Source organism: Apium graveolens, chromosome 4 (assembly GCF_009905375.1).
Source record: "Apium graveolens cultivar Ventura chromosome 4, ASM990537v1, whole genome shotgun sequence".
NCBI lineage: Eukaryota > Viridiplantae > Streptophyta > Magnoliopsida > Apiales > Apiaceae > Apium > Apium graveolens.
In genome coordinates, this window is record NC_133650.1 from 44,739,378 (window position 1) to 44,763,018 (window position 23,641).

At 34.6% G+C, this 23,641-nt stretch overlaps 1 non-coding gene across 1 annotated transcript; it reads right to left on the reverse strand.

The window, feature by feature from the left end:
- Positions 1-22,121: 22,121 nt before the first annotated feature.
- LOC141723088 (small nucleolar RNA R71) lies at positions 22,122-22,228 on the reverse strand. Its single transcript, XR_012576081.1, has one exon. It is a non-coding gene; the product is annotated as a small nucleolar RNA R71 (small nucleolar RNA).
- Positions 22,229-23,641: the final 1,413 nt, after the last annotated feature.

The window sequence follows — 23,641 nt, forward strand, 5'->3', positions numbered from 1 at the left end:
TTGCATGGAACTAAGCATAGTAAATGGTAAGCAAGTGATTGAATTAGATAGGCTTGACACGAGATCCATGCTTTGTATTTAATCGGGACATTGTAGGGTAGAAGGAGTTTATTGTACGGTAACTATTCACTGAATAGGTTCTTGGTATTCTAAGCAGTGAATTCATATTATCCGGATAGTCGCGGTATGCTGAGAAGTATCCCTCACGATGTAGAATAAATGTGATTAATTAATTAATCATATTTAATAAATTAGAGAATTTATATAAATAATGATAAAATAGTTTTATTATTATTTATTTCTACTACCGGCTTAATATTGAACCTACAGGGTCACACCATAAAAAGAGAATGATTTAATGGTGGAGGAATTAATTAATAATGGCTAATAATTATTTATTTATGAAATAAATAATTAATTGGGAAATTTTATAATTGATTAAATGAGATTTAATTGATTATAAATTAATTAAGAAAAGTTCTTAATATTATTAATTAAGGATTTAATTTGTTGGAAATTAAATCAAGAGAGAGAATTATTTCTAAAGTGTTTAGAAAAATGATTAATAATTAAAAGGTGTTTTAATTATTAATGAGAATAATAAATGGGATAATAATAATAATATTTATGGGAAAATTTCAGCTGAAAATTTTGCCTATAAATATACTATTATAAACCCTATTTTTATCCTAACACCAATTTTTAGAAAAACCTAATTCTCTCCACCTCCTCCTCCTTAACGTCATTTTCTTGGTTGATACCGGTGGAATGCTTTATATTTGAGGAGCAGCTGCTAAGGATCTCCGATCGTTGCTTTTGGATCGCATATTAAAGGTTAGTAATCGATCCATATGTTTTTATCACGATTTATATGCTTTTATTTGGATTTTATGTGTAAAAAGTGTTTTACCATGCCTCCGCTGCGATTAAAATCCAACAATGGTATCAGAGCCAGGCTGTATGCATATAGATCTGTGGTAAAATTTTCAGAATTTTATGTGCTTGTATGAATTAATTATGATTTTTACAAGTTATATCATGGATTAATTTTGTTTGATGAGAAATCGTTTCTCAGAATAATTTTGAATGTTGATCTGGGTTCTACAAGTGTTGTAGATCGTCTGGGTATTTTTTTCATAATTTTAGGATGTATAGATTTTTTATTATGAATTTTTTGAAGTTGTTGCAATTAAATTCGTAATTAAATAATTATATATATATATGAATTGTAAGTATGTATATATATTTGTACATCTGCTTGTCTGCATAATCTGTGATGCACGGAGAAAGGAAGAAGACACAGAAAAGGTACGGCGTACGGAATTCCGTGCGAGAGTTGTCAGGCGGCGGCGACTGTCACAGAGAGGAAGGACCGCGCGTCGACCACGCGCGCGTGGGGCTCACGCGTTGGCGTGCCACGCACGGCGCGTGGAAGACACGCGCTGATGACGTCATGCTGACGTCATCAGATGACGTCATGCTGACGTCAGTATAGGGGGTTAGGCGCGTGACGCATGTGTGCGCGTGGGGCGCGTGGAAGACAGTCACACACGCGCCTGACTGCGCGTGTGCGCGTGGGGGCGCTTGGGGAAGCTTCTTTTGGCGCGAGGGCGCGTGGGAGATCAGAATTGGGTGCTTTTGGTGCCGTTGGATTCGTGTTTTCGAGACGCTTCTAATGGTATATTATATAATATTTTATGAAATTGTTTCGAACTGTTTATAGCTAACAGAAGTGTTTTTAAGCTATTTTTGACTATTTTTAATTGCTTTTAAATGCTTCATGTGATACATAGAGATGTATAATGCTTAGACCAATATGCTCAATGATGTAACATGCCTACCTTGACTTTTATTCATGTTTATATATGTGATATATGCTTAGTTTATCATGCGATGATAGATTTAGGTGAACTTAAAAGAACATAAGGCGTTTGTTAGACAACCTAGTATAGTGAAATTGTTTCATAACCTTAATGATAATATTATGAATACAATCATGAGATTCTTGTGTTTATGAAACACGTAATTGAATATGAATTTTCGATATGAGAGAAAGGATGATTCTGTCAACAACAGATTTCTATCTGTAAGAAAGGGTTATTAAGTGACGCCTCTTGACAATGCTCCACCCGATCTGGGAATCATTTGATTATTGAGTATTGATTTGAAATATTTAATTTAAAAGGAAGATTCTCTTTATAATAAGATTATGATTATAACGTAATATAATCCCTCTAAAATTAAATAATATCAAGTAGTAATTGGCCAATGACACAACGGGCTTGTGTCGGTCATAGCCTTCCAACATGATAGAAAGTAGTTCTTATTTTTGAATCATTGTCGGTTCATGCTACAGCCGAGGGCTTTGATTTCGAAATAAGAAATACTTGTCTATTATATAGAGATGTGTACGTTGAATTAGAATCTAAAGGTCGGTACGTGCCACAGCCGTGGGCCGTTGGAGACTGATTCAATTGTACGGAATGTTGGGTTAGACTTGACTTAGAATATTGAGTTTGTCGTGCCACAGCCGTGACTCAAGTATTCAAGAGGCTAAAGTTTGATTAGGGAATAACATAAGATGTAATTGACAAGAGTTGTCTGCCTACTGAATATTACATGGCGGTTTGTGCCACAGCCGGGGTTGTGTAATGGAATGTAGGATCCCTATTCCCACTAGCATTATGAATGCTTAATTTTTCACGTAGGGGGTTGAATAAATTAGATAAACTAGTTGGAGCCACTTATGAATAAAGACCCGATTCATATAGTGTTTTAAAATGAAATCGAATATTTGCTAAGTGTTGTTATGTGTTTATCATTTACAGATTTACTTTGTACGTTATGTCTTCTGCACTATCACTCAGGAGCATACTAGATGCTCACAAGTTGACTGGTCCTAATTATGCTGACTGGCTTCGAAACTTGAGAATTGTTCTCAGGATTGAGAAGCTGGAATACGTGATTGACTCACCTAAGCCTACTGAACCTGCTAGCGATGCGCATAATGATGAACATGTTGTGTATCGTAAGTGGATAGATGATGCAAATGTTGCTCAATGCATCATGCTAGCCTCCATGAACATTGATCTACAGAAGCAACATGAGCATATGGATGCTCACACTATCCTCATGCATCTACAAGAGTTGTATGATGTGGCAGGGAGGACAGCTCGATATGAGATATCGAAGGAGCTGTTCGGTTGTAGGATGTCTGAGGGATCATCTGTGAATGACCATGTACTTAAGATGATCAATTTGATTGAATGTCTTGGACAACTTGGTTTTGCCATGGATGGGGAGCTGAGCCAAGACTTGGTCTTACAATCGCTTCCGAGTTCGTTCTCGCAGTTTTTTGTGAACTTTCACATGAATAAGTTGGATGTCAGCGTGCCTGAACTCCACAACATGGTGAAGACCGTGGAATCAAATTTTCCCCCAAGAAGAGTTTTGTTCTTCTAATTGGGGCAGGTTCCAATCCTAAGAAAAGGAAGAGGAACTCTTCCAAGAAGAAGAAAGTAGGTGAAGAAAAGCCGGTTCCACCAAAAGCTGAAGACCCCCCCCCCCAAGAGCAAAGTTGTTTGCTTTCACTGTAACAAGGTGGGGCACTGGAAGAGGAACTGCAAGGTTTACCTTGCAGAATTGAAGAAGAAGAAGGGTAGTGAGACTACCGCTTCTGATTCAGGTATGTTCATGATAGAAGTGAATATGTCATTAAATCAAATTTCTACTTGGGTATTAGATACCGCCTGTGGTTCTCATATCTGCAATTTGTTGCAGGGACTAAGGAGAAGTAGGACTCTTGAGAAAGAGGAGGTGATTCTACTGATTGGAAATGGAGCAAGAGTTGCTGCTGAAGATGTAGAATCATTTCATTTACATATGCCTACGGGCAAGACTATTGTTTTTAAATAATTGTTATTTTGTTCCCTCGATTGTTAGGAATATTATTTCTATTTCCATGTTAGACTTGGCTGGATTTTCATTTATTATTGAGAATAATGAATGTTCTATTCTTAGAGATAATATTCTTTATGGACGTGGTGCTTTAAATAATGGTCTGTATATATGTGACATAATTTACTTCAGATTGAACAAACTAATAAAAGAAAAGGGATGATCAAAATCTCACTTTATAGTGGCACTGCAGTCTTCATTTAGTAGAAATGGAGAGAGGACTGCAAATTTGCTAGGAATGGTACACACAGATGTATGTGGACCAATGTCTGAGCAACCCATGGGTGGATTTTCATACTTCATTACTTTCATAGATGATAGATCTCGATTCGGATATGTGTTTGATGAAACACAAGTCTGAAGCCTTTGAAAAGTTCAAAGAGTATAAGTATGAAGTGGAGAAACAACCAAACATAGTATTATAACTCTTCGATCAGATCGAGGTGGTAAATACTTTAATGGAGTGTTTCTAGATTATCTCAAAGTAGATGGTATAGTCTCCCAGTGGACTCCTCTAGATTGGTATCTGAAAGGAGAAATCGAACTTTGTTAGACATAGTTCAGTCCATGATGAGCTATGCAAATCTTCCAGTATTCCTATGGGTTTATGCATTGGAAACCTCAGCATATTTACTGAATAAGGTGCCATCCAAAATCTGTTCCTCAAACTTTGTATGAGATATGGAAAGAAAGGAAACTGAGTCTTAAACACGTTAAGATTTGGGGATGTCCAGCTTATGTCAAGTAAGTTGACCCAGATAAGCTGGAATATCGATCCGTAAAATGTAGTTTTGTGGGATATCCTAAAGAGACTTTAGGGTATTACTTTTACACCGATCATCGGGTGTTTGTCTCCAGACATGCTACCTTCTTGGAAAAGGAGTTTATCCTTGAAGGAAACAGTGGGAGCAAAATTGAACTTGATGAAGTTCAAGAAGCACAAACTACTACGGATCAAGTGGAAACACCTGTTCTGACTGAACAACCTTTTGTGGAACAGGCCATTCATAGAACAGGGAGAGTGTCTCGCCAACCTGAGAGGTAATATGGCCTTGTCATTGAGAATGACAATGAGTTGTCGATCATTGATGATGACGACCCTGTGACCTATAATGAGGCTATGAGTAGTGTTGACTCAGAGAAATGGCATAGTGCCATGAAATCCGGAATGAAATCTATGTATACGGGATACAAAAGAATGATTAGAGCAGATGGCCAGGTGGAGACCTTTAAGGCCAGGCTTTTGGGAAAATGATTCAAACAAAGGCAATGGATTGACTTTGATGAAACCTTTTACCTGTAGCTCTGTTAAAATCAGTTCGGATTTTGCTTGCGATTGCTGCTTACTACGACTATGAGATCTGGCAATTAGCCAGATGGTTTTGTTTCCAAGAGAAATAAAAACCTAGTGTGTAAGCTGCTGCGAACCATATGTGGTTTAAAGCAAGCTTCTCGTAGATGGAACATCCGTTTTTATGAGACAATCAAAAAGTTTGGTTTTATGAAAAACGTAGATGAACCATGTGTCTACAAAAGGGTTAGTTGGAGCGCGATAACATTTCTTGTGTTGTATTGAATTAGAATTGACACACATAACAACATAGTAGACCCACTTACAAAACTACTTTATGAAAGTCACTTTGATCGTCATAAAGACAAGATGGGTATTAGATACCAAACTGATTGGCTTTAGTACAAGTGGGAGATTGAAAGGAATATGTCCTAAGTCCAATCATGTATTAGGATTTACGAATAACTTTTTATGTAATCTGTTTTGATTTCATTGATATTAATAAAAGAATTGTTTTGTTTTTATTACGGGCTTTATCTATTTAAGTGTTTAAATAAAATATACCATAGTATAGAGTAAAGCTTTTTATGGATTATGATGAGATCATAATAGTGAGACCTAAAAGATGATAACTCTAAACTTAAATAGTTCCTGGTCGTAGGATTACTAACTGGTAATTAATAATTTGCAGAGATCGGTACATACTATGTTTGCTTCATTATGAAGGATGTCTGTTCTCATAGACATTTGTGTGGTGACACTATAGCTAGTATGTAGGTGCTTATTATAGAATAAGTTCACTGAACATGACTCACCCAGCAGAATAACTGATGGACACGTGTCAGCAGTTGTTCATATAGTGATAGTTGTACAAGTATCCTTAGACTTGAGGTCATCATAGTCATCTTGTGTACACTGAACTATGCTTTGGTTTAGTTCTTAGTCTCCAGGGACAATTATTAGGGCTCTACTGGGTATTGGAATTTGTACACGAAGATAGTGTATGATCAATAAAGGATCTACCCCTTCCAGTGAAGGAAGCGAATGTTCAAGGCTGATCCACTTATGCTAGTTCAGGAATCTCTGGCCAGAGTGAATGAAATTAGAAAGGAGTTTCTAATTTGCATGGAACTAAGCATAGTAAATGGTAAGCAAGTGATTGAATTAGATAGGCTTGACACGAGATCCATGCCTTGTATTTAATCGGGACATTGTAGGGTAGAAGGAATTTACTATACGATAACTATTCACTAAATAGGTTCTTGGTATTCTAAGCAGTGAATTCATATTATCCGGATAGTCGCGATATGCTGAGAAGTATCCATCACGATGTAGAATAAATGTGATTAATTAATTAATCATATTTAATAAATTAGAGAATTTATATAAATAATGATAAAATAGTTTTATTATTATTTATTTCTACTACCGGCTTAATATTGAACCTACAGGGTCACACCATAAAAAGAGAATGATTTAATGGTGAAGGAATTAATTAATAATGGCTAATAATTATTTATTTGTGAAATAAATAATTAATTGGCAAATTTTATAATTGATTAAATGAGATTTAATTGATTATAAATTAATTAAGAAAAGTTCTTAATATTATTAATTAAGGATTTAATTTTTTGGAAATTAAATCAAGAGAGAGAATTATTTCTAAAGTGTTTAGAAAAAAGATTAATAATTAAAAGGTGTTTTAATTATTAATGAGAATAATAAATGGGATAATAATAATAATATTTATGGAAAAATTTCAGCCGAAAATTGTGCCTATAAATATATATTATAAACCCTATTTTTATCCTAACCCCAATTTTTAGAAAAACCTAATTCTCTCCACCTCCTCCTCCTCCTTAACGTCGTTTTCTTGGTGGATACCGGTGGAGTGCTTCACGTTTGAGGAGCAGCTGCTAAGGATCTCTGATCGTTGCTTTTGGATCGCATATTAAAGGTTAGTAATCGATCCAAATATTTTTACCACGATTTATATGCTTTTATTTGGATTTTATGTGTAAAAAGTGTTTTACCATGCCTCCGCTACGATTATAATCCAACATAGGGGACTTAGTACTACTAAAAGTATCCCCTTGGAAGGGGTTAATGAGATTTGGAAAGAAAGGAAAACTAAGCCCAAGATACATTGGACCTTTTGAGATACAAAGACAGATTGGGAAGTTGGCTTACGAGCTAGCCTTACCCCCGAACCTACAACAAGTTCATAATGTGTTCCATGTGTCAATGCTAAGGAAGTATCATCGGGATGCCAGACACATAGTGGAGTACGAGCATGTGGATATGCAACCAGATCTGACTTACGTGGAGAAACCAGTAAGGATTATAGATAAGAAGGAGCAGGTGCTTCGGAACTAAGTGATCAAGCTAATCAGAGTGCTATGGCAGAATCATAATGTGAAAGAATCAACTTGGGAACTAGCGAGCGCAATGCTAGAAAAGTACCCCCATTTGTTTTCTATTTGTAACCCTTATGAATAGTGTTTTTGCTGAACAAGAAAACTTTTCATGCCACACTATGTAGGGGTTTTTATATGGATATTCCGAGATTTTATTTGTACTCTATATGGTATATAAGTGTATGTAAAGATCGTCAGAATCCAATTCCGAACACTTTGATTTTTTCCCGGAAATCCACTAGATACGGAAAGAATTGAGTATAAGGTAACAGGATAAAAAGGATTTAAATTAAAGGATTATAAGAGAGGATCATAAAAGGATTATAATGTATTGGGAAACGTTAAGGAAACCCAAGTAATAAGATCCCGGGTATGATCCCTCAAACGAGAAACGAGAACGAAAGTTAAGCGAACCGTATAACAGATCAGCGGTCATTAGGCAAACAATTAGGAAGTTAATCAAGGAGGTTAGGGATGATGAGGTCATCCAACCAATAAGAAGAGGGCAAGTAAGGGATGATGACATCACAAGGTGACATAAGCATGACATGGGGGGAAGGAGGTGTAGATGAATGATAACCACACAAAGTTCAAGGTTAATAAGGTAATTAACCAAAATCTAATCAAAAAACAACCAAGCTAAGCTAAACAAATCACAAACATAAAATCATTTCATTTCTTCAACCATTGCTCTCGGCTTTTCTCTTCATTTTAAGAAGAAGAATTTCAAAATTCAAGTTCCAAGCTTCCTTAATTGGTAAGATAATTATCTAGTACTCCTTATACATAGATATAGCTATCCTATAAATTTAAGCCTCCAAATCATTCACAGTCTTCTCCAAGAAATCAATGAAGAAGATAATGAATAGTGATTTCAAGATTTTTAACTTGATTTTTCTTGTTTTTCCTCTAAGATCCAAGCATCCCTAAGACATCTCAAGGCTTCTTAAGGCTTCCTAGCTACTCCAATCACTTCAACGAAGGTATAACATCTCCAAACCCTAGCTTTACTTTGTATATTAGGATGATTTTGATTGTTATGGTAAAAAGTAGCTTGATGCTTGTAGGTTTAGAGTTTGGGTTGGAGTTGTAGTGAATTGAATGTTGAATCTTGTTGATTAGTAAAGGACTTAAGTATAGTTTTAAATTCATGTTGAGAATAACATAAATTGGAGAACTTGACGTGTTGGGGCTGTTGTAGTGTGATATGGATGGATTTTGGTTATATGAATGAATTGGGATTGATTGGTGGTTGATTTGGAATGGTATAAATTTGGGAAATCGCGTAAACATAGCCGTCGTAATGTCCAATTTACTTTAGACTGCTTTTGTTCATAACATTAGGACCCGAGAACTCCCTGCTAGGTTTTGACCATTGCCATTTTTGGATAGTTCATGTTACGAGCTTCGTTTTGATATGTGGTTCGTTTGATTCCGATGTACGGTTTAAGAGAAACGACCGTTTTAAGTAACGGCGTTTCACGAACGAAACATTTCCCCTCGCCTTATTTTGAAACCTTGGTTAAAGACCTTAAAGAACTAATTGGAGTATGAAACAATTATGTTAAGTGTATTAGGCAGTTGGTACTTTATTAAAAATGGTGGAGCCGAGGGTACTCGAACGACTTAAGAGAATCAGTTAGCGCAAAGCGAGCGTTAGAGTCTAATTTGGTTAAAGTATAGATTTACAAGTGACTTTGGTTTAATTCCAACTTACATGATTGTTTATAGGTTACCAGACTCGTCCTGAGCCATTTGTAACCCCCAGCCGCTTAGGCAAGTTTTCTACCCGTATAACTGTTGTTGTGATGTATATGTGTATATGCATGATCTTGTGATAAATGCATATTTGTTATTAGCAAATTCTTGCGATATATTGTAGCATGTGATATGGTATATATGCATGCCTGTTCCGTATTCTTGATTTATATATCTGTTGGTTCAAATGCTTATTAGTTGCATAATACTTATGCTAGAGATAAGCAGTAGTTGTGTATACCCTTAGTATAGGGGACCCAAAGGTGAACATTTTCTAAAACCGGGAGTCGATGTTCCCGAGTATATTATATACATATATATTTAAATATGTATATATATATATATTGATATAGTTTTCAAAACCATTAATCGAATAAGGTTTATTCGATAACTTTTATTTTATTTAATGAATATTATTCCGAATATTCATTCGATGGCTTATGACTCCTTTTATTTTATTAAATGAATATTATTTTGAATATTCATTCGAGGGCTTATGACTCAGTTTATATTATTTAATGAATATTATTTTGAATATTCATTTGAGGACCTATGATTCCGATTATTTACTGAAATATATTCTTTATTTTATTAAAGAATAAGGTGTCGATAATCAAACTTATTTTTGATTATTCAAATAAAGATAGAACTTTCGTATAAGTATATCTTTGGTTATTTAATACTCATTTCAAGTATAAGTTTTACAACTTCTACTTCAAGTTATTTATATAGAGATTATCCTTATGGGAATATTATTTAATAATATTCAGATATTTTCTAATATATCAGGACTGATTTACTTTATTAAATCAGAATTACTCCAAACACTCTTTAAAGTGTTTTCGAGTCTTCAAAATGATTTTTAAAGGTTAGAGCGAATCCCAAAAACCTTGTTTTCAAATTTAAGATCTTCCTTTTTGAAGGGGACTTGAATACTCGCTCAAAAATCTAAGGGATCCGGCTCTGTGGTGTATTTTATATTCGCAACGAGGTTGCTGTTTTGATAAATGAATTGATTACTTACCCAATGTTCGGGAAGTAAGTCCATCTATTTGAGTCGGCATAAGCAACATGGGCTCAGTGGGCGTCCATGAAAGTGTAAGTGGCTCAGTAGGAGTCCATCAAATGCGTAAGTGGCTGAGTGGCAGTCCAGCATAAGGTCCTATTGCGACCAGGGTGATGATCAGTGGGGAATTCGTCCATCTACTAGTAGAAAAGGTTACTTATTGGTATCTTTGCCTGATCAGCAAGATATCGGGTTTATGCCACAATTCTTTTCCCTGCCAAAAATTCATTGGATGTTACAAACTCTGTTCATACTTTACATGACAGAGGTTTTCAGGAACTGTATAAAGAAGATATATATGTGGATATATATATCAAAACTTAATGAAGTATATCACAACTTCATTTCCTTCAAAAATACTTCAAAGATTTAATCTATTCAAATCTTGTCTCGTAGTCTCATCTATGTGATGAACTGTTGAAAGCTCATTATACTTTGAAGAGTGGTAGTTCAAGTAGCTTTATAAATGATATAAGTATAGTGAAGTATTTGGTAACTACATCCCTTGTTTTTGCTTATATCCAGTAAGTAATTATCTTACACTTGATAAAGGATTTTAGTAAGTTATCCATTTAGATACGTGCATTATCGTTTACACCATATATTATCTTGCGAGCTGTAATGCTCACTCTTGCTTTATTTCTTCATCACACAATAACAGTTAGGAAAGATGGCCAGACTCAAGCAGACCCAGCGCAAGAGCGTGGGAAGCGCCCCGCTCCTTCCCGTTGAGATCATAGCTGTTATAGCTGCAGAGGTAGATCTATCTGTAGATCATACCTTCTACTTTTGAGAATCAATTATGTATAATTATAACTTCTGGCAGATAATGGCAATTAATTGTAAACTTATTAAGTAATCATTTTGGGTTGTAATAACTTTTAAATTGTGGATTCAAAGACTTGTACCTATTTCAATTTCATCTCTGAGACTATAACGGGTTGTGGTGTGTGTTAGTATGGGGTCACAATATAAGGTTAACTATTATTAATTAAGTGAAGTGATATTGTGGAAAGAAAGACCGTGACGACCCGGATCCCTGACCCCGGATCTGGGGGTGTTACAGGCATGCTTGCACTAGTACTTTCCACGTTCAACAAAGCCTTGACTGGTCCGGTTGACTTGCATTCCCTAGCTATATGTCCAGTCTTTCCACACTTATAGCATGTAACTCCCGGCTTTGGTATCTTACACTCGTTAGCCAAGTGTCCCTTCTGATTGCATCTATAGCATGTCATGTTTAACTTATTACACAATCTTGGATGTTTTTTCCATAATGCTTGCACTCTGGTCTCTGAAATCTATTTTTTCTAACTAGTCCTTGGCTTGACTTGTTGTCCTCTTTATAATCTTGTCTCTTGTTTAAATTTCCCTTCTTCTGAAAATTTCCGCCTTTGTGGAATCCAATCCATTTCACACTCCTGTCTTGTGAGCTTCCGACTTCAGACTTCTCTCCATAAAATGGAACCTTTCTCTTCTTGTTATCCTTTTCTTTCCTTAATTGTATCCCATTACTCTCAATCAGAGCAGCCTTCTGTACTACTCCAGCATAGGTATCAAGCTCAAACATAGCCACTCTATCTCTGATCCAAGGCTCTAATCCTTATTGGAATCTCTTTGCTTTCTCTTCCTCGGTGTTGGTATACTTCGTCACAAACCTTGACAGCTCCGTAAACTTCTTCTCGTACTCCAATACAGACATACTTTCTTGCTTCAATTCAAGAAATTTAAGCTCCATTTGATTCTGCATATACTTAGGGTAATAATTTTCTTGGAATAACCTCTTAAACCTTTCCCAAGAAACCGGTTGATTTGTCTCCATAGCTTTCACTGAATCCCACCAATAGATGACTTCCCATTTTCACAAATAAGTAGCATATGGAATCTTATGATATTCTCCTAATTGAACCAATTCAAAAGCTCTTTCCATTTTTCTAATCCATGTATTAGCTATTACCGGATTAGTGGTATCATGAAATGGAGGTAGATTCACATTCTGAAAAGCTTTGAAAGTAACAATTCGTCGAGGTGGTACTGATGGATCAGGTGGTTGGTGTGGTTTACGGTTATCTTGGTTTTTGAATTGTTGTTAAAGAGTTAGTTGTTGTTGAGATATAGCGTTTATTTGCTATTGTAAGGTTTCCAGAAGTAGAAGAATATTAGGATCTGTGGTAAAAGTTATTGTCGGGTTCTTCTTTTTAGGTGGCATGATCTTGAAATAAAAGTTATATCAAAACAAGTATGAACAATACAGAAAATTTCATGGTTATGGTGTCACAAGTCATTATATTCATTCAATGGGGTTTCAAATTAAACAATAAGGGTGATGCATATAAAAGCATAAGAACAATTGAAAGTAAATAGAACGATAGTGCATAATTATTGAAATTAGGGTCAAGGTACATCAAGATTGGAATAGAGTCATAATCTAGGGATAACATGCTTAATTAAAGGAAACAACGGGGAATTCTACAAAGTCCAACAATACAATGACATGAAAATTAGATAATGGAAAGAACTAAGGCTTCACTCCATCAGAACAGGGCCCGGTAGTCTTCTCTTCACGAAGCGTCTTTACAATGCACTGGAGCTCGTCCGCAATCATCTGGATAATATACTGGCTGGTACGGTCTCGGTGCGATGGCATCTAATCAAGCTTAGTGTTAACGTACTGAACCAAGGTCTCAAGTCTCGCAGTCATCTGCTCTTTAGGCTTTCCTTCATAGTTTTGCCTGTCCGGATACACGTTCTTCAATCGCTCTAATATTCGATCGTACTTGCCCTAAAGCCTGTCAAACTCACGCCTCAACTCAGCATACACGGAGAAAGCCATTGTGTCAGACGGTACTGAAGATGATGAGTAATGCGCCCTGTGCTGCCAAACAATGCATAGATATATATATATATATATAAGAGAATTAGTAGTGAATGACTCGAATATCCTATACCTACACTCTCGTATAATATTCTATAAACCTATATACATATATAACCTATTTGGGTTGTCCAGGGACTCTAAACCGTAGCTCTGATACCAAAAACTGTCACGCCCCAAACATTTACAAAAGATAATATATAAGTAATTATATTAGTTAACAAAAGGAAGTAAATACATCTGAATCCAAGATCTTGATAGTTTAGGGTTTGGAACAGCCTAACACTATTAACTATTACAACCTGATTCCAATATCGAGTCCTCACATACAAAATCACTAACTACCTGAGCTCGAACATATGAATCTGCATCACAAGTCTTACGCGTTGTTTTCTTGAATCTAACCATATCTGCTAGCGGTAATATCAGGGTAAGCTAGTAGTGAGCCAAATGCTCAACAAGCGCTATAATATACATAAACAAGAATAATACATTAAAAATAGAATTGAAAGATTCAACAATATTATATCAAGAGATAAACTTTCAGGATGATGGCATCTTTTATTGTAATAAAACCATTCAAAACCATTTCCTTATCAAAAATCATTTTTTGACGCTACAGATTACAGCCGGTGATCAGCCGCGAAGTAATCCTGAACCTCGTTGGGTTCTGGAACATTAATGGGATCCCTAGGCAACTTTTAAGCCTACATATTAAGAGCGGAAAGGGCTTGCGTCTCAGTCTAGATCCACTATCTAATGAAAATATTTTTCCCCCTTTGGTACTGGAAATCCAAATTTTAATTTTTTATTTTAAAAACTTATGCCAAGTGACAGTTAATTTCTTAAACAGTGAGCATCTTTATCAAGGGTTCTAGATCAACTTTGAAGCACAGGGAATAGGTCCACTAAATTTCAAGGCCATGATCAACTAGACTATACTTTATCAAGGGAATTGTAAGGTTTCCATTCACAAGGAATTTGACAATGAGATTTAGCAGGGTTATCAGATAGTTGAAGGAACTAAGTCAAACTAGGTTCAAGGTAATGGTTCCAGATAAGACATAGGTATTGAAATATAAAGAATGTGAGTATCAGTTCCAAGTATAACAGGGTATCATGTTTTAGGGGTAAGAATAGGGTTATCAAGCAGTCATGAATGACTTTTATGGGATAGCTGACTTTTAGGTATCAAGATAAGGTTACTGAGTATAACTTGCACAGGGTTCCACATCACAGTTACTTGGTATATTAGCATAGTATGACTTTTTAATTACTTGCATAGAAATCTCCAAGCAAAGTTAAACTACTTGCAATAGATACTTGAGGGTTCATGGCATTTACATATAATACAAAAGATAGATTTGAAACCATTTGGATCATATATATCAAGGTGAATTAGAATACTCGCATCATATATAAAAGCTAGGCTAACACTATCTTGCAGTATAAACAAAGAGGTAGGTTGAAACACTTGCCTTGAGAAAGGCTTGACTTGACTGGCAGGTGGGAGCAACTGGAGCTTCACTCGACTTTAATGGCAAGTTTACCCTCGTCTCGAGAGCCTACCCAAAATAATATTATCCTCATTATAATATATACTCACTAACTCAACCTAATTATAAACCGAAATTACACACATTGGCACTTAGGCCTATATACACATAAACACTTATAATTACCTTATAAGAATAATAGTTCACATAGCCACTCATGTTCACATAGCACATTTAAGTACATAAAACTAATGGTTAAATGATTTTGCTCATTATAGTGATTTCAGGGTGACACCAATGGGTTTATAAATATAATTGACACCCTTACACTTCAAGTTTACATCTCAAACTTCTACACTAGACTCTTCTGACCATAAGGCAACTCTCGAACTTGGTGTGGCTCAAGGGCCTAGCTTGGCCTACCTGGGCCTAAGCTTAAAGTCCAATGTTCCCATATTTTCTGGACAGAAAAGTGTCCTCTTTTGCACTAACTTATAACACATGATTCTAACTCAATTCCTATGAACTATGACTGGAAAAACTCCTCTGACACTCCCGATAACTAGGGCTAATAAAGGCCTAGTGAGGGCCAACCCATGACATGGTCAAAACTCCTCATTTCTAAGTTGCAACAAAACTATCCCCTGCAGGACAGATTCTAAATTTTGGTGTTTGCACCTCACTAAATGGTTGGGTTTCTCTAATTTGTGACTTCTAGACTCAATTATACCCCAAGTATTAACTCCCCGTGGCTTGGGCATAACAATTCCTAAGAAATGACCATTCAAAATCAACACAAAACTCACATGCAAATTTGGAAAAAATTTCAGGATTCTATCCTAGCCTTTCCACCTTAACTCCCACTTTAAAACCACGAATTAAATCTCAATCAAGGTAAATTTACTACTATAAGACTCTAAACTAAGGCCTCAACCAATAATGGAGATCATCCATGCCCTATAGTACCAACATGCAAAATAAAACTTAACATGCAACTCAAGATGATCACTAAATCAAGTTCGACTAACAAGAGGGTTATTAGCTCATAAATTTGACTTAAAATACTTAACTACTTCAAAAGATCATGCACACTACCTTTTAACAACTAAGATCAAGCATAATATCAAGGAAACAATTCGTTTTAAGCACATATAAGGTCAATTTTAACACAAACTAAGAATGCATGTACATTTTCGAAAAGAAGAGCATATATAACATGATTATACTTGAAAATAATGCCCTATCTCTAACATGCAAAGTGGAATATGACTTTACAACTAAAGAGCAGTAGCATGCAAAGGTTTTAAAAGAGTTTTATTTATGGAAACACTTAGTTTATGCAGATAAAAAGTATATCTCATAGAGAACTCTTTAATCTACATGAATTAAGAGTTTCTCTTTGGAGATCACATAAAATCAAGACATGCAAGCATTAAACTTCATCTCCTAAGCATGAAACTTCTTGTAAAGTGTATATTATATGAATGGGTAATGGAATTACACTAGAATGGCAAGGATTTGATGAAGAAAAATTGAAGGGAATGGGGGAAGGGCCTTCGGCCGAATGAAGAAAAAGAGAGGGGGAGGAGAGAAAATTTGAGAGTGAAAATGATGAGCTTGAGTGGAGTGTGGTTTTGGGTTAACTCCTCTCTTTATGATTCATCATGCACTAATTCAATAGTGGAATTTAGAATGTACTAAAGTGACCTTCTCCAATAACCAAGCAAAAGTGCATGCAAGGGTAGTTTAGTCTTTTGGTGGATAGAAGAAGGTTAGTGGGGTATGAATTGTCTCCTAGGCCCTTTTAAATTGAATTGGAGGGTATTTTCATGCATGGGAAACTAAGTAATTTGCAATTTAAAAATCAACTAATTTATATAAAACAATTTTTATAAATACAAATGCACCTCCATGAATCACAAAATAAATATCATAAAATAGCTTATGATTTTAGAAATTTAATGATATAAAATTTGAAAGTTTATTGTTAAAAGATTTTAAAATCGATTTTTCATATAAAATGAAGTACTTTTGATTATCATTTAAAAATACTAAATGATAAGATTTTCTTTTCAAAATTTTTTTATAAAAAATAATACATTAAACACTTAGTTTATAGGCACTCAGTCATATAGATCATCCACATTTATAATTCCATACAATTTAAATTTTAATTATAAAACACAATTATATGTAGATAGGGTTTAGAAATACCGGTCCTAACATTGTGGATGCTGCATAGTAGGGTTTACGTGTATCGAAAAATAGCGTATACTAGTTTCGTGTTATCTGATTAGTTATCATCACCATCGCATACTATTGATAAAGACATAAACTTTGAATGAAGTACTTAATGAAGTTAGAATCCCATGTTTTCTCATATAACTAAATCACTTTTAATCTCTTAGTAAATGAATGCTAGTATAATCTCTTAAGTAGTTAATCAAATCAAACTTGTTACTTGTCTTAGTTGTGAACAATAATCAAACATTGTTGCATAAGTGCTTAATCTAAACTTAACCTGAGCCAATCCATGTGGGAATGAGCTTAACTTATATCTTATACTATTTGTGATCACGTGCACTTGCGTTTATTTTCGCGTGTGTTTTAGTGCGAACAGCAACATGTAAGGTTTGTACTTAGTCTCTGGAGCCAACTTATTGCTTGAAGGTGACAAAAAACACTGTAGGGGCTGACAACTTCAAGCAAGTATAAATACTTGAATAAATGTTCATTTCTTGACTAGTTGGAGGGGACACTGTAATGCGGTAGTCTTGGAGGCATGTAAACTTTTAGTTAGTCAAGTTTGGTTCCTTTAAGCTTCCAAGGCCATAAGGACAAAGTTATTGTACTTATATGAGTTCCAATACTTTAACTTTATTCTAGTAAATCTCTGAGCTATACCATTTCAAGTCTTCAAGTCTTCGTATAATCCAGTGGGCATTCTTCTTAGATACGAATCCTTACTTAACAATTTTTCTAAAGACATTACTTAGTTTCTCTTCACGAATCATTGACGTCAATTATAATTGATCTGTTTCACAGACAACTAATTTCGCTCTTAGGTCTTCGTATTATAAATCTTATACTTCATTGGTAATTCTTCTTCCTTCTACAATCAGCCTCATCGAGAATCCATTAGGTCTTTCCACTAATGTAATAAATGCTTTAAATGCTTCCAACCTTACTCTGTTATGTGAACACATTAATGAATTTCATTAACGAATTCTTTAATGCAGCTATTAAGATCATATGTATATACCCAATTTTTAATCTGTATTGATTCCAACGGATATAGTATCATTTGCAAGTACTTATTCTTTGTTACCAAAATGTTGCATGGCCAAAATTTAGCAAAAAATGAATGCATGACTAAAATTTGACTAAATGAACTATTATAAATGGATTATCAAGTTGAAAACAACAAAAAATTACTATTATGTATGATTTTACCATTAACTTATTTTTTTATCCACACTTTCGTTCACCGGGAAATTACTAATTCAACAAATTTTCTGTTTAATATAGAAAAAAAAATATGTAAAATGAATTACCAAAAATACACATTAAAACAAGAAAATAATGTATGAAAATTACACAAAACTTTTGCTAAATTCTACACAAAGAGCATAAGCTTAACAAAATATTTCCACTACAAAAATTTTTTTAAAAAAAAGAATTTTGATATATGCTCTTTGTTTCAAACTACCAAAATAGAAATACATTCCACCAAAAAATGACATGACATAATCATTAGTTCATTATATAACATTTTACTCTCATTAATATTAAATTTTTATTTACTAATTGGGTAATAAAAAATATACATTGTTCTAAAAAATGATTACAGTTACTATTTCGGAGTTATAAAGGTGCTGATATGATATGTGGAGTCGACAATGAAAGATAATGATCCTAATGTATTTACAAAATTTAACTTTTATACATCTTAATGGTCTAACTTTAATACATTGTCAATTTTTCATTGATGTATATTCGTAGTAATTTTTAGAACGGATAGGTAAATATACTTCCAGCATCAACGATCGAAAAAAATAATAGAAACTGAGTAATATTTTCTCTCTGGATCTTTCCAAAAATGAGAAAAATATGTAAAAAATTATTTACAAACTTTCAGGGATCTTTTCTTCTCCAGTTCTCTTCGTTAATGAGTTTTGAGCTTTTTTGAAAATACCCAAGGCCATAAACATTTTTGCAACTGACATGTTTTTAAAAAAATTATAAAAATACCTTTTTATTTCTAAAAATACAATTATTTAAAAAATACAGTATTCTACAACTCGATTCAAGTAGATGCAACTTTCGATGGGTTTCTGCAATTATATGCAACCTCGTACAACCTCAAATGCAACAAAAAAAACTCGATTCAACTAGTTCCAGGTCTCTTTGATTTTGGTTCATTTCTTATTTTCACAAAAAAATCAAAAAAATATTAAAATCGCAAAAACTTTAAAAAATTAATATTTTTTTAGTATTTTCTAAAGAGTTTTTGTACATATGTTGAAGCAATCAACTTTTTTTATTCTCACGTGCCATAACATGCAAAAAAAATATCAAAATGCATCTCTTTTATATATAATAGGAGAACATGGACATAATGTTGGGGAGACTTTTTATTTTCACTGAAATGAAAGAATTGCCTGTATGTCTAATATGCTTAAAAAATGTTGTTAATGGGAATTAAACCTGAGTCTAGCCAATAACATGCATAATTGGATATCTTTATGCCAATATATATTTTGTGTTAGTAATCATACACTTAATAGATATTTGTCGTGTTAGATAATCATACACTTAATAAACATTTTTAATCATATTTTTTTTATATTTGCTGATTTAGTTACCTATACATTTCAAGAAAATTTTGGTTACTACTAAAATAATAATACTAATCGATATTTTACATGTAAAATAACTATTTTATGAAATTGATAGATGAGTTAACAAATAACATGTATTTAATTAACGATGTTATACTTTTTAATGTAGATGTTAATATTAAAATTTACGATATTACATGTAAGAAATGTTTAAAAAATAATAATGATCATGTATACTATTATAAGGAAAAAATAAATCAAATTTATATTATCTAATGCACTCATAATACCTTTCTATTAATTAATCATAATTTTAGTACTTAAAAATTGTGACACGATATTTTAATTGCATGTCAACCATGTGACACAATACTCTAATTCCATGTTAACCCGTGTCCAAAATATTGTCTTTCTGTCCTGAACTAAAAAAGTAACACGAACTATCAGTTTAAAGTGTCGTAAAGGGCCATTCTTTTGGCCTTTTACATTTTTGTTGCTATACAAGTCAGTTGATCATAAAAGAACTAATATTGAGAAATATTATATGAAGTACAAAAAAAAAGGTTTTGGAATCCTATCAAAGTTCTCATAGTAGTCACATCATGAAATTTTGTAATGGATATGCACAAGCAGGGATGATCGCGGTGCGGACGGTGCTGTTTTTTTCTCAAACCGCAAACCAAACCGCACATACGGTTTGATCAAATTTTCAAACCGCACTGCACCGCGTGATCTCAAAAATCGCATAAATCATAATGTTAAAATGTCAAACCGTAATCCGTATCGCACTGCGCGGTTTATCATAAACTCAAACCACATCATAAAACTTTAAAACCGCATTTTGTGGTATGGTGTTGGGCTGTGTAGGCGGTTTTCACGGTTTTTGAGGTTTAATGATCAACCCTACCCACAGGCTATATTAACACAACAATAGACGATGACATATATACAATTAATTTTCTAATTACACGTCATCATAATGAATTTTACGATATTGTACTGATATTTTGTTACGAGAACGCTGAAGTTAGACCGAGACATTGTTGTTAATTCCATATACAATAAGGTTTAATCACCTTACAACTATATATATTAGTTTTACACATTTTACAATGAATATCATATCTTTAACTCAAAGATCATATACAGCCAAAATATTATCAGTCACCTGAATTATCAAAGTCTGCAAAAAAAATTGTAAATATGACATGGCATATCATCACTCAACAGTCTAAACGATCTTTGAGTATAAACTGTTTCCGGTAGTATTTTTTGCACGATTTAACTAAATTTTTATGGGACATGCACTTTATTTCTAACAAAACTTGAGCAAACTGAAATTTTAAAAATTACACACTGTATTTTACTATATTCTGAAACATTACTAGACAATGGTCCGTGACTCGCACGGGTTACCATGCTATGCTAGTTATGGTTAAAACAGAAACAAAGATTATAATATATAATTGCCAATGTGTGATTATAGCTTAAATGAAAATATAACCATACAATTGTATAATTTGAATCTCTCCGTGTTCGAAAAACAAACCTGGCTATGCTCGCCCGTGCTTAGCACATGTTATTAGCTAGTATACACTTAACTGACGAAACAAGTACTAAAATAACCCAATGACTATGAGCTAACAATTAGAAAGTGGCATATGGAAATGCAGGTATGGAGAAGGTTAAAAGTTAACAAAACCGTAATAACAAAGGACGGGAAATGAAATCAGTAGACAACATTTTGACAGGCATCAACTTTAACAAAAACTACAGCTTTTTTGCCCAATAACAACCACAAACGGGACTTATTATGCTCACAAACTTAAGTTCAGAATGCATTACATGTAAAAAGTTGACATTTGGTCATTCTGACTTACATAACACTCTTGATCTTCCGATGTCTTAACATTATTACTGACGAACACTATATGAAAATGCATCAGTTAACAAAGTCTATTGGCAGATGCATTACTTTTAAAAGTTTATTAAAGATAAGGCGACAAACAATGTCATCAAACAAATATATCGTTGCTCTACTTCCATTGATCCATTAAGCGTTGGTGGATTTTTTTCAACCAAAGATCAATGACATTCAATCTAGCATTGTTAGGCCAGCTATCACAGCTAATACCTTTGAGATTAAGTCTGACATGATTCAGATGGTACAGAATTCAGTCCAGTTTGGGGGTGCTCCAACGGAAGATCCCAATATGCACATTAGGGATTTCATCGAGATCTGTGACACCTTCAAGTTCAATAATGTTTCTGAAGATGTGGTGAAATTGAGACTTTTTCCATTCTCTCTGAGGGATAAAGCTAAGAGCTGGTTGCACTCTCTACCAGCTGGTTCTATTTCTACTTGGGAGGATCTTGCTCAAAAATTTCTTACTAAATTCTTCCCTATGGCAAAGACAGCTGCAATCAGGAATGCTCTTACTCAATTCACGCAGAAATCAGGAGAATCTTTATATGAAGCTTGGGAGCGCTATAAGGAGATGCTTAGAAAGTGTCCTCATAATGGAATGCCTGACTGGATGGTGGTCAATTGCTTTTAAAATGGTTTGGGAGCACAGTCAAGACCTATGCTCGATGCAGCATCAGGTGGAGCTTTATGGGCTAAGAGCTATGAGGAAGCTTATGATCTGATTGAGATGATGGCTATGAACGAATATCAGAATACAACTCAGAGGCTACCACAAGGAAAGGTAGCAGGAATTCTGGAGGTGGATACAGCTACAGTTATTGCTGCTCAACTAAAGGCGTTGACTATGAAGGCCGATTCTCGGACCAACTATGGTGTTCAACCGATAATGAGTATTTGTTAGCTTTGTGCAGGATAGCATGTGACGGAGTATTGTGCTATATCTAGTGAATCAGCTCAGTTCATGAGCAACTATCAGAGGTCGTAGCAACCTATTCCAGTCTTATCATCCTAACAACCGCAATCATCCTAACTTCAGCTGGAGCAATAATCAAGGTGGTATGCAACAGCCACAACAGCCTTATCAGCAGTTTGGAAATAATCCTTTCAATCCTCGTGGTTTTCAATAATAGTATGCACCAAGGAAACAATTTCAGCCACAGGGAGTGTAACAACAATCTCATGGAGATATCGGTCAATCTTCTAATGAAAAATATGAATTGGAGGAGTTGAGGCTTATGTGCAAAAGTCAAGCGGTTTCTATCAATACTTTGGAGAATCAAATAGAACAGATTGCTAACGCCCTATTGAATCGACATCAAGGAACTCTTCCAAGTGATACAGAGGCTAATCCAGGCAAGAGAGAAGTCAAAGAATAACTTAAAGAAATAACCCTGAGTTCTAGAAAGGTTGCGAGCTGCCAAAATCATCAAGATGAAGAATCTGAAAAAAAATTCCAGAATGTAGGCACGCCCGCGCCCATCAACAGTGCGCCCGCGCCCTCCCAAACTTCAGAAACTGAAATTTTGGCTGATCCTGTTGAGAAAAAGGATGGCAAAGTTGAACCAAGAAAGAATGTTGTTGAAAAAACTCCTCCGGAGCAGAATACAGGAGTCAAACAAGTCTATCCGCCACCTCCATATCCTAAAAGACTTCATAAGCAGAAGTTTGGCAAGCAATTGCCAAGTTTTTGGAGGTTTTCAAGAAGTTGCACATTAACATACCTTTTGCAGAAGCTCTAGAACAGATGTCGAGCTATGCTAAGTTCATGAAGGATATTCTATCTCAGAAGCTAAAACTTGAGGAGTTGGGAACCATTTCTCTAACGGAAGAGTGCAGTGTTGTGCTGTAACAAAAACTCCCTCTTAAACTTAAAGATCCAGGATGCTTCACGATACCTTGTACCATTAGAAATCTGTCCTTCAACAAGTGTTTGTGTGACTTGGGAGCTAGTATCAATCTCATGCCTTTGTCTATCTTCAAGAAACTTGGTCTACCTGACCCAAAACCGGTAAA